The sequence below is a fragment of the Canis lupus genome, chromosome 22 (genome assembly GCF_048164855.1).
Source record: "Canis lupus baileyi chromosome 22, mCanLup2.hap1, whole genome shotgun sequence".
NCBI lineage: Eukaryota > Metazoa > Chordata > Mammalia > Carnivora > Canidae > Canis > Canis lupus.
Window position 1 is genome coordinate 5,100,194 of NC_132859.1, and position 19,424 is coordinate 5,119,617.

The window sequence follows — 19,424 nt, forward strand, 5'->3', positions numbered from 1 at the left end:
CTAATAACAACTGGGCCAAAAGAAAATCATTAATATTTTATAACTTGCGTCTCAAATGTAAAGAGGAAACAAAAGTTATCATAAAACATTCTGAGTTATATCAATAACTCAGCTAAAGTGTAATAATGCAGAGAGCTTTGCGATCATGCAAGAGCACGGAATTACATATGAGACCGAAAAAATGGGAAGAGAACCCTTCAATGCTGTCTTTAATGACAGAAAAACCAGAGCTCGGGTAAAACCGAAATAAAAGGATCTGCTCCTTTTTAACTATGTGGCCGCTTTAGGTCTCCTAAAATTCACCAATGACATCACAGGGCAAACACAGGCTAGTCTGGCGCAGAGGCTTTCTCTTACTTCTAGACTGTGATTTGGGGTGAGGGGTCTCTTCTGGCTTCCCCTCTCATCAGTCTAGGGAACTGACTGTATTTTGCAAGCGTTTACCGGGCTGGGGTTTTGTGGACCCCAGGACCATGGAACGGGAACTCCTAGAAAGGAAGTCAAAACAGTTTGAGCCACAAGCATAAGGAGCTTACAGATAAGGCAAAGAGCCCAGGTTCAGAGTTAGAAACCTGCCTCTTGTAACCTCCTTGTAATTAAGGTTTGGGGGAAGCCTCCGAAATATCTGGTGGGCACTCATTTTGAGGTGCATAGGCTGTTCCGTATCAAAGAGGAGGAAGACATCGTGCACCTCTTAGCAGCACACTCCCACTGAAGTTACTAACAGAACTGTGTCGAAAGAAGGTTGTGAAATCATGGGACTAACACTCATGGAAATAACAAGATGAGAGCCAATCTTGCTATTCCCAGTGCTCTTTTTTTTTTTTTTTTTAACAGAACAACAACATTTTTGTGTGTGTCCAAACAGTCCAGGCCGGGGGTGGGGGGGAATCTAGAAGTATGCAGAGTGAATCTACCATATTTCAGTTGGGGGGACTGATTTTGAGACTTCAAGGACAGGCAAGTGTGGTTGAGTTGTTCCACCCCAAACTTCCCAGTGGGATAATGAAACCGAGTCAACAGCTTCTTATAAACAGGCATTTCACTCTACAGGAATGTTTTCAAGGAAGTTGACTACCTCGAACAAATTCTTAGTCAAGACGCTTCAATAACTTGTTAAAGAACTTTCCGTCTTTCAACAACATTTCATTTCTCGACACAGGATCCTTGAAAGAATGCTGTGTTGCTGGCAAGATCTCATTGTTCTCCTACAAACATTCGTATTTATATTTATGGATGACTTATACGTTGTATTTACATAATAAACACTACATTTGCATGATATTTACATAAAATATCTTTATATATCATGTCAACATATATAATATACATAGCATAGCTGTGATTTTAAAAAACTTATGCCTCCAGCGTTCCACAGAGACTGGAGCTGAAAACTCAGAAGGTTGAAGCGACTTGGGAAAGCCTTTTGATGAAAGTTTCTTAGGTTCTCCTTTGGAATTGAGCTCACTATCTCCTAGCTAGCAGGATATTTCAGCTGGAATCTTCTTTGCCATATTTCTAAGATGAGACAGAAAGCTATCTGTCTGATAGGAGTTGGTTCATAGGAATTGAAGACCATACCAAATAAATACTGTGAAAACAGGTATGGTGTTCTGGTTCAGGAAATTAAAAAAATAATAATACATTCATTGATTAAACCCAGAGCAATGGGGCTTCACCTACTGTGCTCCGTGGTTTGTTACTCTGAACCAGGGTGTGGCCAGATAGTCTTGCCAATGAAAAGTCAACATCTGACCAACGTTTTGGCTCAATGCCTCAGTATGTTAGCATGAGTTCCACTTCGGGAAAGGAGCATGACAGAAGAGAGGCTGCTGAAAACATTCCCTCCAGCTCCTTTCCTTTATCTACTTCAGGCTTCCCTCTGTTCCACTCCTTAATTATCAATTTGGGCTTACCAACTACATGCCCTTACTTCCTCTGGACATGTTTTTGTCATTGATTTTCAAATACGACTACTGATTAAAATGGTAAAGAAGCTAATCTCTTGAATGTAAAAGCCCTGGCTGAAACTGGAAACAATCAACAGAAAAGGAAGAAAGCAGATGAACTGAGTAATTACTCATATCCTGTGGTTAGAAAGTTACACACAACTAGTGGAAATGGCAGCACCGTATCAATACATATTGCAGCATCACAGTGTGTGTCTTGAGGGCGTCAAGGTGCATAGTAAGGTGACCTTTTCGGATTGGTGTGGACAAATGAGATGTAATACACATCCTAGCTCCCATTGGGTTTGATGAGAACTACTCATATTATTTGTGCTCAATGTCTACCATCTTTTCTGGGCACTTCTTTAACTGCTTTGCATGTTTCCTGGACTGAAGTAAAGTCGATTAAACACTAAAATAGGCCATGTTGCCTGGAGGAAAGAGCCTGGGGGTGATAACTTTAGGAGCCAGATTCCTGTAGTCTTGACTTTGCAACCGACCAACTTGGGCAAGTTACAACCTCTCAGTATCTCATTTCCTTCATCAGTCAAATGAGGATAATATTGCCTACCCTGCCCACTTGCCTCACAGGGTGATGATGAAAATCAAGAGAGATAATAGATATGAAAAGATCTTGAAGTTAAAAGTGCAGTGTAAATGCAAGTGATTATTATGAAAAAGAAACAAACAAAAAAAAAGGCTGCTGTAGGTAACTCAGCTGGAAAAACTGTAGGCTGGTAAAGGTGCAAGGAAACCGAGACATCGAGTCTAGCCCCCTAATTTTGCAAACGGAAAAACCTTGACCCAAAGAGTAGTGAAATACACAGATAATTTCCATAATTTTATGTAATACAAATAATAATTAGACTGTTCTGGACCAGACAATGTGCTAAATGCTTTATATCCATTATCTCATTTAATTTTTTCAGTGTCCCCATTAGTTAGGTGTGAGGCTCAGGTAACAATGCACCTCTTCAAGGTCATGTTATTAGTAACTGGTAGGGCCTTGATTCCAAGTTTCTGATGCCAAAGCCAATGCCCTTAACAAACTTGCCATGTTGTTTTATACTTGTGAACTTTTTCTTCCAGAGTGGCTAATAAGCATTGAAAAGGAACTTCTCTCAAGAGACTACTCAGCCAGTCGATAGAAAGCTAGTGGAACAGCAAGTCCATGTATGGTATATTACACATACAGGACAAAGGATGTATTCTATTTCTTAAGCATTGGATATCCTTCCCTTTAGTTCTAAAACTACTGCCTAGGTATCATGAACAGATGCAGTAGTGCTCAAGCAACACTAGTTTACTTATTTATAATCTATGAGCCCCTCAATAAAAAACACCGGATTGAAAATGGGAAGGTCTCGTAACATAAGAGTCTCCTACGCCTTGGCATTTGCAGAGGTAGTAGCCAGCATCTCACACCAAATAGGCCTAACCTCTGTAGCCAATAGGATATTGTAGAAATCATGGAGTATTCAATGTATATGGACATTTCAAATTCAACGTATATGGAAATTTCTGGTTCCAGTGTTAGCCTCTTTTCAGAACTGTGATGGACCAGTGACCCCTTTGGTGCCTCGTTCTCTCCCCCTTTTCCAAAGGGAGTGTTGTCTTGTTCCACCATCGTTTGCTAGGTGTGGGGGAGGCTGCAGATGGCTTGACTCTAGGCTTTCAAATCATGGAGGAAGTGTACTCAGTGGCTCTTCACCTGTGAGGCTACATCAGCACCTGGACTTGACTTAGAAGTTGACAGTCTGGACTTTGAGCTAATACGGTACTAGGATGAGATTTTTGGGGGGCTTTAGGAAGGAGAAAATGTATTTTGCTTATTTGAAGAATATGAATCATTGGGGACCAAGGAGACCTGTGGTAGCCAGCCTCTATGTTGATTGTGTCAGGGATTCTCACTTCCTGTTATTCATGTCCTTCTGTAGTTCACTTCTACAGTGAATAACACTGACCTCTAAAATCAATAGCTTATTGTGCAAATGGTAGGACTGTAGCTTTCGAGACTAGATCATGAAAGTCATTGTTGTTTTCACTTTGCTTTCTATTGGATTACTTGCTTGGAAGGAAGCCAGCAGCCATGTCAGGAGGACACTTAATCACCCTATGCATGTGGAGGTCCATATGGGGACGAACTGAGGCTTCCCACCAACAGTCAACTGCCAATTTGCCAGTGAGCCGTCTTTGAAAAACATACTCTGGGCCCAGGCAAACCTTCAGATGATCACAGCCTCAGCCAACAGCTCACTGCAACCTTATGAGAGACTCTGAGCCAGAACCATCCAGTTAAGCCATTCCTGAATCCCTGACTCTGTATGAGATAATGATTTTTTTTCATTGTTGTTTTAAGCAGCTGAGTTTTGGAGGTATTTGTTACAGAGAAACAGCAGAATACTGAAACATGCTTACCTCAACCATTTACCTGATCTTAGAGATTATATTTCAGATATTAATTTTAGGACTGAGGAAGTTAAAATGGCAGGTTGGCGTATTCATTTCAAATGTAGTTTGTGTGTGTGCATGTGTGAACTACTATAAATCACTAGGGACCTAGATGTCCTTAGGTTTGCCTTTACTTTTTGCCGCACCAATTTTTCCTGAGGTGGCCTTGAGGATGACAGTTACCTGCTTACTCAAAACTCACCCATGGTAATTGTGACAAATAGGAACATACTAGTGATGAGATTAGAAGTAATTTCTGTAACCAAATTCATTCAGGGACTTCTGAGCAAAAATTACTCTTTTTACTATTTTTAATGGAAATGATTAAAGGAATGCTATCCTTTCTTCAGAACATTTAGAGTCAAAATTAAATGTGCTATGGCATAGCCAGTAATTAAAAAGTAGCATGAGCTTTTTCCTCAGTGCTTGCCTCTCTCCCATTACTCTAATTTATAAAATTTTGGAGCATTATCCTCTCCTTAGAATCACAAATTAAAAAAAAAAAAATCTCATTTTTTTATTTTATTTTTTTTGTTATACCTTTTAAAAAGGCTTTATTGTCTCTGTGATCAAGGTTCTAGAATCTTTCGGGGAAGATCGTTGACATTGGCATGGCAAGATTCATCTTGTTTTGTGGTAAAAGATCATTGAATCCATAAAATATGCTCAACACATTTCAGAAACTGTAAATTCCCCAAATCCATGTGGAAAAAAAAAAAAAAAAAGAACAAGGTCTATGAATCAAAACAGAAGGTTATGAGAATTTTTTTTAAACAACCAGAAATACTTAAAGAAGATTTATGATGATTTTTTTCCCAGACATTTCCAAAAATTTCCCATAGGTGATAATTTTTTCCAAGTTGATGCCTAGTTTACTTTCTTTTGCATTAAAAAACAAACAAACAAACAAACAAAAAACAGAAAAGCAAAAATCAAACAAATAACTCACTGGTTTCTTTCTAAGCCCTAACCCTTTTGATTTACTGATTTACTAAACTTAAAATATGTACAACCTAGACTGTCCTAGTACTCCTAGTACAGAGTTAGAGTCCTAGAGGTTTTGCACTGTGGTTCAGCTCTAGCTTTGTCCTTTTAAAAGAATGGGCCAATGGGTGCCTTTACTGAGAGAAGAGAATAGCTTTTCTGTTGCTTAAGAGTGAGTGTGGACAATATGGGTGTTGAAGAGGCTAAGAAATGTAAGCTGTGATATTGCACAGAATTCATGCCTAATTTTTCCCCAAATGAGAGTTGAACAACAACAAAAAAGAAAATTGATTTCCCTGTAACAGACATTAATTTACTATAAATTTCTATCCAAACACGACATAGATTCTCTGTCAAATATTATTTATTGGTGTTAAATAAGAATTGACGATTGACTCAGAATATTATGTCCCTGTAACACAATTGTGTCTGATTCTCACCAAAGCCTGAATGTTTTTTGGTTAAATTTGACCATGACACATCATGGTTTACACACACACACAGACACACACATGTACACATGCTCGTGTGTGCATACATGCACACCGACACACACACAGGCTTAAGCAAAACGCTAGGCTGTTACTGAGGGTTTTATTTTTAACTTTTTTCTTCCCTAAGAATAACACAAAGTGGACCTCTTTTGGAAATGTGCTAAGGATGTATCTGGTGCATTTTTCTTCTGCAATATTCAAAATAGATTTCCTGCCTCAGCAATGACCGAGTTCTCTCAACCAGGCAAGTAAATGTACAAAGTGTATATATATATATTTGTATCTTTATGGCACTAGCCCTCAGTGTATATCTGGATTCCACCAAGCAGCCACCACCCTGAACAGGACAAGAAGCAGCTCCCGTGGCTCCTTTCTGGCCAACAACTAGCCTCCTTCACCCCCAGGTAATGACTATTCTTGCTGTTATCACCAATGATTAGGTTTACATGGCCACTTTTTAAGATAAAATAAATATGAGGACCTTGTAAATAATGTATTTGTTATTTCATGGCTTATATGAATTGGAAGTGATCAGTATAAAGCTTAAGAGGGAGCATTTACCTGGAAATCTCCTTGTAGGATGCTGCTTCCTTTGCAGCTCGCATCCCTGAGGATGCAAGGAGAGCAATGGAGACTATTAAGAGTCCATACTTGTCTATAGGGAGGAATGAAAATGCGCATTTTTATGGTGTAAAAGAAAGTTTACCCTATCACATGGATGATACTCAAACCTTGTGAGTAGATAGAATCATGTTGTTCAAAGTCATGATGCGTAAAAGTAGAAGTACACTGCACAGTACCACGTACTCATGCATTTCTTTTTAACGAGAAATCCAAAATCCGGACATGCCGACTTTCCAGACAGACAGACACCAAGATATATATATATTTTGAAAAATCTAAACACTATTAAGAATTCTTTGTTGTTGTTTTGAAACCACTTCACTTAGCTTAACCTTCATATGTTGAGGTTGATTAACCCTGTGCACTTTATGTTCAGAACGCACTTTGGTTGATACTTGCCTGGTTGAGAGAACTCTGTCATTGCTGAGGCAGGAAATCTATTTTGAATATTGCAGAAGAAAAATGCACCAGATATATCCTTATCACATTTCCAAAAGAGGTCCATTTTGTGTTATTCCTAGGGAAGAGAAAAGTTAAAAATAAAATACCCAGTAAAAGCTTAGTGTTTCACCTAAGCCTTTGTAAATAGCCTGCAATTTAGAGGCAGTGAATTAAGAATTCCATGTTGAATTAGAAATTAAAAATAGATGCAGTAGTGAGAAATGTATTTAAGGCCCTGCCTACACTGCAGCAAAAATCGTGTTTGCAAAAATTAGGATGATTCTTGCTAGCATGCTGTTAACACAATTTCTCTGGCCAGGGAAGATAAAAATATAAGAGAATTTTTTTGGTATTTTTTTTAAAAAAGGATTGATATTCTTACTGTTACAAATGCTAATCCGTCTATTTTTTCTTTTAGCATGTACTTCTCCTTTTTGTCTGTTTTATAATCAAGTAGAATGGAGAATGAATTGACATTTAAAATATATATGATGTTTTCATAGAGCATATAGCCTTATATCAATGTGTTTGAGCTCAGGTTTTATGCCCAGTTTTATATGTAGAGTCCTGAAGTACAGTTTCTGTGAAATCATTAATAGGAGCTTGTTTAAATTATGATATCATTGTCCAGAAAGAACATGGCATGACCCTTCTGCTTATACACACACGTTCACTCACACGTACAAGCAGGTGTAAACTTTAGAGTATGTTCTCAAATAATAAAGGGGACTGCTTCTATAAGAACACATAACTGAGAATTATATACCCTCTAACATCCTATTTCATATGAGTAAATGCTGCTTACGAATTAAAGCATGACAGTGTTTTGCCAATAGATCTCAGAAAACCATCCCTTGTAGAATATATATAGTTAATATCTCAATATATTCTTGAGTGGTAGATTCCTTGACACCAGTGAAATAAGTTTAAGTGAACACATTTATAATTTTTGTTCCCTAAACTTTCAGAAAGGATCTTTTACTCTTTATTAGCTCTAAAACAGGGCAATCTCCTGATAATCAATTAATTAATTTGCAGTGTAAGGTTTGCCTAAATGAATAACCCTGTGTTCTAAACTTACCATTTACATATTTCATTGCATGAGTCTCTGCCTTTCATTTCTAAAACTGCAAGGTGCTCATCATCCAAGCATTTAAAAAGTTTTGTTTTATTTTGTTTGGTTTTGTTTTACACTGATTCCTGATTCCTTCTTTCCACTGCGATGGGTCATGCCCAAGTTGTGGTCTTCCACTTTCCTGTCTCCTACCTTTCCTAGCTCAGTGAATTCCACTTTAGCTGGTGTTTGTTATGTACACAACATCCTCTTTAATTCCATCCCCCCCTCAGTTTTATTACAACTCTTTCTCTTTTACCTAAGGAAAAACCTCTTTCTCTCTCTCTTTCTCTCTCTCTCTGATATTCTCCCCTTCTCTTTGTAATCTCTTTGTAATGTTCATCATGGAGGATATACCCCACACTCTTACAGTGGAGAATCATGGGTTTTAAAGTAGGAATAGCTGTAACAAAGAACTTTTCCCTTTGCCTTCGAAAACTCTTGAAAGTATTTAGAAGTTCTGAACAGCCAGTCTATAAATCTCTACCTAAATTCCAAATCTTTTAATAAAGCCAGCTTTTAATAAGAAATCCTATTGAGTGATACTGTTTTCTGTCTTATTTCATTACTATTACAGAAAGAGCAGTTCTTTCTTTTTCAGTAAGCTCAACAACTCTGGTCATAGTATGGTTTAAATAGGTATTAGTCTGCTAGCCTTGACTCTTACTATGCATTCATTGCTCTTCTTTTACCTGGGAGTGTATAATAGCGTCCAACTTAGTTGTCCTCCCTACTTCTGGTTTTGCCTTTCTTGCTCTCTATTTTTCACCCAGCAATCAGAGTGATTATTGAAAGTGTCAATATAACTTGCCACTCAAACCTCTTGAAGTACAATATTTAGAATAAAGGCTTCCTAAAATCCATACCCCATCAGATGCCCAATAACACATGCAGCCCTGTATTACTGTTCCAATCTTATACCCGTCCATTCTCCTCTCTCACCACACTTCAGACAAACTGAACTGTTTGCTCTTCTTCCAGAACACCAATTTTGTTTACTCTCTCGAGAAGTCTCTCTCTCCCGATTTGCTCAGATCTGGACTCATGTCACTTGAGGCTGGCTAAAATTTTGGGTAATACTTGAACAGCCAGGTGGTAAAGGACTGAATTATGTGATAGGGGCCTGATCAAAGAAAGAAAAATGTGGAAATAGCTAACATACAGGTAATGCCAAGACAGAGTTTGGCCAAGTGTCTAAGAGAAATCATGTGAGAGAGTGCAGACAGGGCAACTGCTCTGGGAATGGTCCACAGTTAAGGGAAGAGGAGCCAGTGAAGGAAAGAGGGAAGCAGAAAGTAAGAGAATCCAAAAGTACACTGTATTTGAGTATCTGTGATGTGGGAATTGAAAAAAAAAAAACAAAAAACAGAGTAGTAGGTAATAAGTCAAATGTAACAAAGTTTAGGAAGTGTGAGGATAAAGGAAAGAGCCATTGGCTTTCCTGATTTATTGTGTTATTTGAGTTTGGAAAATATCTTTTGTACTTCACATATTTGTCTTTACTAATGAATTCTTTGGGGCAACTTTTGGAAATACCCTGTATATTTAGGGAGCAAGCTTTCTATGTGCCCAATACTGATCTCATTTTGATGCTTCTTATTTGTTCTTGATTACGTGGGCAGTAGTAAGAAAGTTCCTATATAATCCCATTGTCTCTTGAAGGTTTCTATGAAATTCTTGCTTATAAAGGATAGAAGCTATGAAATATAAGGAACTCTGGGTTATCAAGATATATTCACAGAATGAGACTCAAATCAGAAAGAAAATGTATTTGTTTATTTTAAGTTAAAAATATTTTATGACTCTTTGCATGCTTTGGTTGACAAGTCTATAGAGACAGGTTAACGCCATCTAAAACATCACCCACAAAGCCCCTCCTGGAATGTCATAGACTAAATCAGCATACCTATTAGTAAAAGAACTGCTTTTTATCTACTGTCAGTATTATGGAAGTCCTATATACTCAAGCAAAGTTATAATTATATGTAATTAACTTTTCCATTTTCAGCTAATTAAATTAAAAAAAGACCTGAAAACCCATCATCCCCGTATAACAGAGTGTACTGAAGCTTGAATGTTTGAACATTTAATCAAAAAAAGCATATCAATTTTGGCTTCTTCTTATCCCTCTTGTTAACCAAAATAGTCCACGGGCTCTAGAATAGAAATGCCAAGCTTTGAAATTAGGTGGTGTTAGGTTGAGTATAAATTTGCTGTCATACTTTTGACATGCATTTTTAAATTCAGGTCTCGAAAGATCTAAAGTGGTATAATTTTAAATTGAAAACAACATATTTAATAGGAAATGATTCAAAGAATCAAAATAAAACAGAAGATAGATCCTCTGAATAACATCTAAATAAAGCCATATGAAGAGATATCACGTCCTTACTGGTTGACAAAATGTAATCTCAAGCATATACTCATTTAATTTGCTCATTCTTATGTCTGCAAAGAACCAGATTGCTTTCAAATGTTACTAATGTTAGAGTCATGGATGACAAATTCTGTCTTATAGATAGGGAAACCTGAGATCGTTTACGTTTGAACGTGGTACAATCCCAATTACATACAGCGAGCACAACTTCCCCATCAACATGGACTTTAATCACAAAATGTAAATTAAAATTAATCATGGACAAATACGTAATGTTGTAGAAGGGAAGAATTATTGTTGCCAAAAAGTACTGTTTGATATGGAAAAGTTCTAAGTGAAGAGAGTCTTCAAAAATAATAAAGAATGATACTATGCATGTGTGTATGCACAAAAGGGTATATGTTTATTAAAGATGGAAATGACATATACCAAAATGCAGTGTATTGGGATTACAGGTTAATTATTTTCTTATTTGCATTTTCCGGATGTTCTCCAATATACCTCTATTACTTTGGCATTCATTTTATAATAATTTATTTATGAAACTATGTGCCTGGCACTGTGTCAACCAGTGCATTGAAAAGTAAACCAAACAGACACAATCCCTGCCTACATAAGAATGATATTTACAACACACAGTTTACTTTAAAATTTTTATTTCCTAATGGTTGAGAGCATGCTTTGGACACAAATTTCCTATGTTCCAACCCCGGGATTAACTACGTGTGACTTTGGACAAGTTATTTAAGCTGTTCCATGTTTCAGAGACCTCATAAGTAATAAAGGGATAATAATAATGCCTACTTCGTAGAATATGTTGAGATAAAAGAGTTGATATTTGCAAAGCACTTAAATCGGTGCTGGCATCTGGTAAGCCTTTTCTACGTGTAAGCTATTATTATTATTATTATTTTATTATTATTATTACTACTACTATTATTTCTATTTATTGTACTTTAAAACCTCTGATAATATGTGGGTGAAGAGTTTCATTGCCCCTTTATTTAAAAGGAGGTAGCTGAGCAGGCAAAATGAAAGCGTTCACCCTACAAAATCTACAAAACTGCAATGGAATCTAAGGAGTGGTAGTTATATTGAGAAAAGAGAACTTTAATCACAAGTTTATTATGAGGAATGTGTTAAAGTTTGGCCATTAAACCTGTCATTGCAGATACATTAATTCATCGATGTTCCATTTCTGTGTTTACACAAGAGTCAGCACACATCTGGCTTATCGGAAAATAAGGAAAATTTTTCCTGCTCATCTTTAATATGGGAAGAATAATTTTACTTAATGGGCTTGATATAAATTGAAGCTATAAGACATGAGGAAGAAAGGATGCTTTGAAGATATAATTATTATTTTTAAAATAGGTATAATTTCTGCATCCCTATTTATCAGGTTTAATTAATTACCGTGCTTACCATGTTGTCTGATATGCGGTTTATGGTACGTACAATGGTTGTGAAAACTGCCAATTACTTTTTTTTCAAATTGTCTTTTGAAGTTTTCAAATTTTATCCCAATGGGGAACAAACAGGATTGGTAGAATGGTGTGAGGGATGGGATAACAACCATAGCCAGTGGCTTGCCTTTAAAGTTAAAACAGCTATTTTGCAAATGAAAAGGGAAGAAAAGAAAAGAATAAAGGACAACTTCTCAGGCATGCTTTTGCGAATGAAAACTACCCAGAAAAACTGAGCCTGAGAGTTGCATACTATTTCTTAGGATTATTTATTATTCAACCATCTATCAGTAGCTGCTTATGCTAGAGTCTTGGTGCTTCGTTCAACTGCTCTTATTGAGACCCTTTTTGTGTGCCAAGCACTGGACTAAAACTAGCTTCTCTGTCAACAAAGATGAATAAGGTCTAGCCCTTGCCCTCAAGGAGTTTACAGTCTAGGAGGAAAGCAGACATGTATACAAGCCATTACTGGTCAATATATTATTGCTAGAGAAAGGTTTAAGGGAAGCCATACATTTCTTCCTGGCAATGAGTATGTGAAAGATTTTCATGGCATCTGTTGTCATCGTAAAACTTCAGGAGAGCCACCACATTTCTATGCACATTATCACTAGTTTCCATAAGTATATGTGATCCAGGCAAGTAATCAAGGTCTAAAATAAGGATTGAATAGAATAGGAGGGTCGTGTCATGTGGTCTACAGAAGGACAGTTATTCCTAGGCAGGGTATTTGTTTGGTAAAACTTGAAGTACTGGTGCTCATGTCTTCACGTGCTATGCTCACTTCTTTATGGATTTTTAAAGCCTTTTCTCTACTTCCACTGTCCTATGACCCTTTCCTGCCAAAGGGTGTAAACTTGATGTTTCTGCAAATGAATCTATCACATCAGAAACATTAATTTTTTTTTGAGCAAAACCATGTCAATGAAGATGTAAAGAAAAGTGGTTGGAACTCCAAAACAGCATGTAAGACCTTCATAAAAAAGGGCCATTGTGAACAGGGCAATGATCTCTCTTCAAGCTGGTATATGAAGCACAGACTTCCTAATTATTTCATGGATCAAAGTTTTACCCTACTAAAAATATGATAAACACAGACATTCATTGTTCATAATCTAATAACTTCTTCTATACTTAAAACCTGAATGTTAGCTTTGTGATAAACTATTTCACATAAACTGACACATGCACAAAGCAATGATTTTTCATATCTAAATTATCTTATTCAGAAAAAGCCCACCAGAGTATGTAAAAGAACAATCTATGATAATTTTATTTTGAGCTCATTGTCAATTCTCATTCTTAGTTTTAAAGAGAAGCAAAAGAGTCTATAGTTTTGATCTGCGTTTTGATGTCATCTTGGCCATTTCTCCCACTTTGTGCAAGTTTAAAGATTAAATAATTTTTAATTGGCAAAATCACAAATAAAATGAGTATGGAACAACAAAGGGACCACCCAGAGTCAGCACAAAGGTCTCACAAGTTTCTTTACATGGAAGAAATTAGAAATTGTTTAGAGTTCAATACAGATATATATGCAAAATGGAAACAAGTGCTTCTGATAAAGAATTTTGTTTTATGGTTTTATTACATGAAATATGAGTTTAAAGAGTTTTTAAAGGCTTCTAGTAATTTTAGAGTGAAGCCTGCTGAAAAAGAAACTGGAATAAAATCCTTTAATTATAATGGAAGGAAGAAATATCTCTTAATCTCTACAAAAATGACACATTACCACTCTTTCTCCATCATCCCCTACACACTTACCACTCACGGAGCTGGGTAATTCCTGGTTGTATGGGCACAGATTCCTAGTGAGATCTAGGTAGAAAAGTCACATTGGACAAAATGTTCAAAATCTCTGTGGTCAGATCAGTCCTGAGAAACATTAGGATATTTGTTATGCATGAAGGCATTTTTCCACAGTATTTTGAATAGAACATAATTGTTTTTGACATTTGTTCCTGCTGTGGTCAATCTTATGTGTCAACTTGGTTGGGCCTTGGTACCCAAATATATGATTGAACATTCCAGGTGTTTCTGTGAGGGTGTTTCTGAATGAGATTAACATTTGAATTGGCGGACGTGGAGTAGAGCACATTACCCTCCATGATATAGGTAGGCCTCATTCAATCAGATAAAGGCCTAAATAGAACAAAAGACTGACTTTCTTTGCCCAAAAAGGAATTCTGGCACAGATGATCTTCAAACCTGACTTCTTGCAGTATTGGCTCTTGCCTGGTTCTCTAGCCTCAGGGCACGTCCTGCAGATCTTGGACTTGCCAGCCTCCATAATCATGTGAGCCAGTTTCTGAAAATAAAATCTCTCTCTGTATTTGCACAGGTCCTATTGGACATATCCCCGTCGGCTTCTCTGGAGAATCTTAATACATTAGATGAAGCTCTAAAATCAAATTCTGAAAAACCATAGACATGACATATCTAGTGGCGCAAGAGTGAGACAGTGTCAGAAATTCTTTTAAAAAGTACTGGAACAAATTAATAGGTGGTCTATCCCCTCATATTTTGGAGTGCAGTTAGTATAGAGGCTGGGAGACATAAACGTCATCAGGTAGTGTTGCCAGCACATAGCAGGTAGGAAATTCCCACTCTAGACAATTGTGCGGCCTGTGGTGTGTGTGGTCAACAAGGATTGTTGGAGCTAATGTAGTTTCCCTCTTCTTCTTCCTCCTCCTCCTCATTCCCATTTTTGTTATTCTTATTCTTCATAAGTTAATACTATGCTGGTAAAATACAAAAGAAAAAAAAAGACATTTGTAAAAACACATCAGGTTATTACATTTGACCCCAAATAATTTGAGCCTGAAATTCCAAAGGAGCTTGATCTCACAGATATTGATATAGGACTGATATAAGACGATGTAAGGATGTACTTTGTTGAAAAGTAACAAGTTTAATAGAAGGCAGACTGAATAGCGTTGTAGATTGGGTCTGTGAGGGCAGAGGCATTAGAAAGATGAGAAGGAGTGAGAGAGATGCAGAGAAGGTTACACGGAAGTGATATTATTAGAACCTCGGTGCTTGAGTTGGAAGGTTCTATCGGTCTGCAAACAAAATCCCCCGAAGATAGTGACTTTTCCAAGTTCACAGCCAGGCAAGAGGAGAGTCACCCAGGGCAGATGCAGAATTTAGTTTCCTCTAAGGAAAGAATTAGGTAAAAGTGCAGCCCGATTAAACCCTAAGTCGCCTGAGAGCTTATCTATGTACATTCAGCAACTTTATTACAGTGCCTTGTACAAAGGAGATGCTTGGCAAACATTAGTGGTTTGAAACCAAATAATAATAAGCAGTCAGCTTGCTGTCGCAAAGGCCTTCTCAGCCTGAGAATAGAGGCTGGGAAGTACATTTAAGGTTCAGGGACAACTTTGGGGCAGTGGGCCCTGAGGCCCACCTCTGTGCACGGCTCCATGGCAGGACTTGTCTCAAAGATATCCCTCCTTCAGCCCTCTGTGCAAGCTTTTTGGTTTTCATTTTTATACAACATTCCAGATTCCCCGACCTGGGGCCTCCATTTGGTTAGGGCACCCCCACCCTCCTTAAAAAAATAATCAATCTACCCTTTTAGGGGTGACAGTTGGACAAAGTAGAATGATTGAAATTAGGTAGCTTTCTCCTATCCATTAGCTGAAATCACCTTTATTTGTAAAGATGGGGAATTTTTTGTTAGTTTGGGAATAGGAAATATTTTAAGAGGAGAGATAGTGGGATGTCACAGTAAATTAGGAAAACAATCAACGGGGGGGGGGGCTGGGTAGAGGGATTGAGAGTACAGACGTTATATGACTAGTTAAGTAATCTATGATCTTGTCACTAGAAGTGCCGTCTGAGGACCCCACTGTGGTGTCACCCAGAAGCTTGTTAGAAATACAGAACCTAAATGCAGAGACCGAAAGGAGTGTCTATGACTAGGAAAGTCAGGAAATGCTAAGCTTCCTTCTTCTATTCCAAATGACTTCCTACTTGCAGGAGTCAAGACTCATGCCTGTGCTGTTACTCATGGATTTGAACTACCCTGTGGGTTAAGTAGGTTTTAAAACTGGTTGAAGAGTCTAACTAAGCCCTCAATATAGCACCCCCAGGGAAATGTGTTCTGATTTGGAGAGCTAACTTAGAGTAAGCTATTAGAACCCGATTCCTTTATACACTCGAGTTGCCTTTAGTCACCCACAGGAAAGTCTTATTCTTAGTTCAGAAACAAAACTGAATTTTCACGCACCAGTCTATAAACAGCAGAGGCAATAGTATTAGAGTTTCCATATTCAGATGTCTGTGGCAGTGAGAGAAAATAAAATAAGCAAAAAGAATCCCTCAATATCATAAAATTATATATGATAATCATGCTAAAAAAGCTTAAAATTTTCTACTGAATGAAGAAACAACAACAGCAACCAATGAATGGGAAGATGAGATTTCTCTCCAGACTGCTTGTGGTATAAAGACAGAGCCAAGGGGCACCTGGGTGGCTCAGTGGTTGAGAGTCTGGCTCTGGCTCAGGTCGTGATCCTGGGGTCCCGGGATAGAATCCCATATTGGGCTCCCCATGGGGAGCCTGCTTCTCCCTCTGCCTGTGTCTCTGCCTCTCTCTCTGGGTCTCTCATGAATAAATAAATAAAATCTTAAAAAAAAAAAAAGTCAGAGCCAAATCTTATCTATCCCTAATTTCCAGAAGTGTGCCTGGAACAAAGAAAAGTCTTATTAGTTGTGAATGAATTAATGAGTAAGTCAATACCTAGTATGAGGCCGTGTTTAAAGTAGATTCTAAGAAAACGTTTGTCAAACCAACAAAAATGTACAAGAACATACTAAATCCAAAGAATTACCCAGTAAGTAGAATAGGGTGAGTCAGAGTGATTAGCACATATCTGCTAAATTAAAATAGCTTGTTTTACGTCTTCAAGGATAGAAAGTAGAAGAAAAAAGGTTTTTAAAAACTATACATTTTTCTTTGGATGTAATGAAGTAGTCTATCAGCAACAGGGGTAAAGTTTGTAAAGGATTATCAAAATGAATTAATTTTCCTTGAAGACCTTCAAATCCAGATAATTTCTCTTACGGAGAGCACCGCCATTCGTGTTAGTGGTCAAAATTTTTCACATCTAAAAATATAAGGAAATAAAAATCAACTTGCTGATTAATGTGCATTTTGAGTATTTTGTCCTAAATCATATCCTCCAAGATGTAAGTATGGCATCAAATCGTTATGACAAAGTTAACTCAAAAGTTCTAGATCCTAACATTAGTTTCCCATGGCAAATCAACTCAATACTTGCCATGTGGACATTTTTGTAAACCTTTGCTTTTAAGGCAATTACAGATCAACTGAGAAACCTGGCAACCTCATCAGTTTTATGAATGGACCAAAGACTTAAGAGACTATCACTGTAACCAGTAGCTCAGGACAAAGGTGTTTTTCATGTGGATTTTTCCTGAAACTGAATTCAGGATCGGGAGTTTGCCTCTCGTGGATCAGCGTATACGGTGAGCATTTCTTTCCAAACAAGAATCCAGCACCTAAGCCATTCTAGTGCTCACTCGCAACAGCAGGGCTACATCTCCCAGGAGCTAACCACTTGAATCTGTGTGCTCAGAAGGTCTTCTGAGCAAAAGTAGTCGTTGTTTCTTCCACTGGCCATTATTTTTGTCTTAAAACCACCGCTGTTAAGAAGTGCTTCTCTTAGGCCTGATTGATGCACTGCCATTATGTGAACGGCACTCAGAGTCCACCTTCACACTAAGCACACTTTAAAGGTGCAAGTTATCTCTATGCCACTGCAGCGTTTACCTTGCCAGAGCAGATTGCCAAGCCTTTGTGACTCTACCCTGACTTCATCCTCTCTCAATACCATAACTAAAAGATGTTGATTGCCTACCATGAGGGGCACTTTGAGAGCTGGGATGGAGCCACGAACACGACGGGCCAGGTCATGGCTCTTAGGGAACGTACGTAATAGAGGGGCTACAAGTAGGCAGACAGGAGACAAAAGAAAACCAAGCAAATAAAACCTCAACCTAACCAAATCCAAAGCAAACACAAATAAGGAAATACCAGTTAATGAGAAGTGCTGTGATAACAATAAAATAGTCTGATAAAACGTGGTATGTGGTAGGAAACTTTAGATCGTGTTCCCAGAAGAAGGCTCTGTCTCAGGAGATTCCATTTAAGCTGAAATGGGGAGAAGATGTCAGGTATGCAGACATCTGGGGTCCTGGGATCCAGGCAGGACCCATGTCCTGGAAGGACATTCCAGGCAGGGGGAGAACAGCTAATGAAAAAACCTTATAGTGAACAAAGAGAAAGAAACTGGGCTGGCTTGTAAAACCCAAAGAAGTGGGTGTTGGAAGGCAGCCATTGGAAATGAGGTCGGGGGTAGGCAGGAGTGAGACCACATAGGGCTTTACAGGCAAAGGTGAAGGTCCTGACTTTTTCTACTAATTGAAAATAGGAAACCTTTGATCTATTTTAAACGCAGGAATAATATGATCAGATTTAGGACTTAAAAAGATCACCCCACTGTTCTGTGAAGGATGGGCTGGCAAAGAGGTACGTGTGTCCAGATGGGAGACAATAGGGCTTTGGACAGTGTAATAGAAGTAGAGAGGGAAGTGGGTGTATTTTTCAAAATCTATTTATTTTAGAGAGAAAGAAAAAGAGAGGGCAGGAGTGAGAGGGGCAGAGGGAGAAGGAGAGAGAATCTCAGGCAGACTGGCCTGAGCACAGAGCCCAACACGGGGCTCGATCTCATGAAGTGGAGGTCACGACCTGAGCTGAAACCAGGAGTCGGTGGCTTCCCTGGCTGCACCACCCACGTGCCCCAGAGTGGGTGTACTTTTAAACATGATTTGGTGGCAGAGACGATAGAGGCACCTGCAAAATACGAAGATTTTATAGCTTTTTACAAGGGTGTGCTGTCCTGTTCTATTTCTAATACCACAATTAACATTATTAGAATTCTGTTGACATCTGTGACCCAGACTAGTTCATAGGATCAATGTCTTCATAGAAAAGTTTATGTGGACTTCTGAGGTTCCTTCCTCTTATGCTTCTGGGAAACGAGAAAACTCACAAGCCACCACCTTTTTGAGCAGTTTCGGGTATTTTTACAAAAATGTGTGATTTACTGTTTGCCTCTGAGCCCCTCTGAGGACAGGGACTGGGGAAAGTTTGTTCATCACCGAGGCTCTGCACCAGACGCACAGTAGATTCCTCATAAATGCATATGCAGTAAATGAATACATGCTGACATGTTAAATTTCATTTAAAATTTCATTTCAAAAATAAAAAAATAAATAAAATAAATAAATAAAATTTCATTTCATTCCTACTTACATAAACTTCACATGGGCTCCTTAAAATATATCCCCTTTGCTAGTCTGCTACTCAGATAAGATTTTTTTTTTTTGACTCAGGATAGTTCCTGTTAATGTCTACCTTGGGATTATTTGATAAAAAAGAGTATTTTATTTTTAAAATACTTAGTTAAATTGACGCCCAATACATGGATAATT

General features: G+C 37.9%; 1 long non-coding RNA gene across 1 annotated transcript in view; it reads left to right on the forward strand.

Moving 5' to 3' along the window:
• Positions 1-5,785: 5,785 nt before the first annotated feature.
• LOC140613809 (uncharacterized) overlaps positions 5,786-19,424 on the forward strand; it is a 218,525-nt gene continuing 204,886 nt past the window's right edge. The window contains exon 1 of the long non-coding RNA XR_012014700.1: positions 5,786-6,282. This is a non-coding gene — a long non-coding RNA (uncharacterized lncRNA). The remainder of the gene's footprint in view (positions 6,283-19,424) is intronic.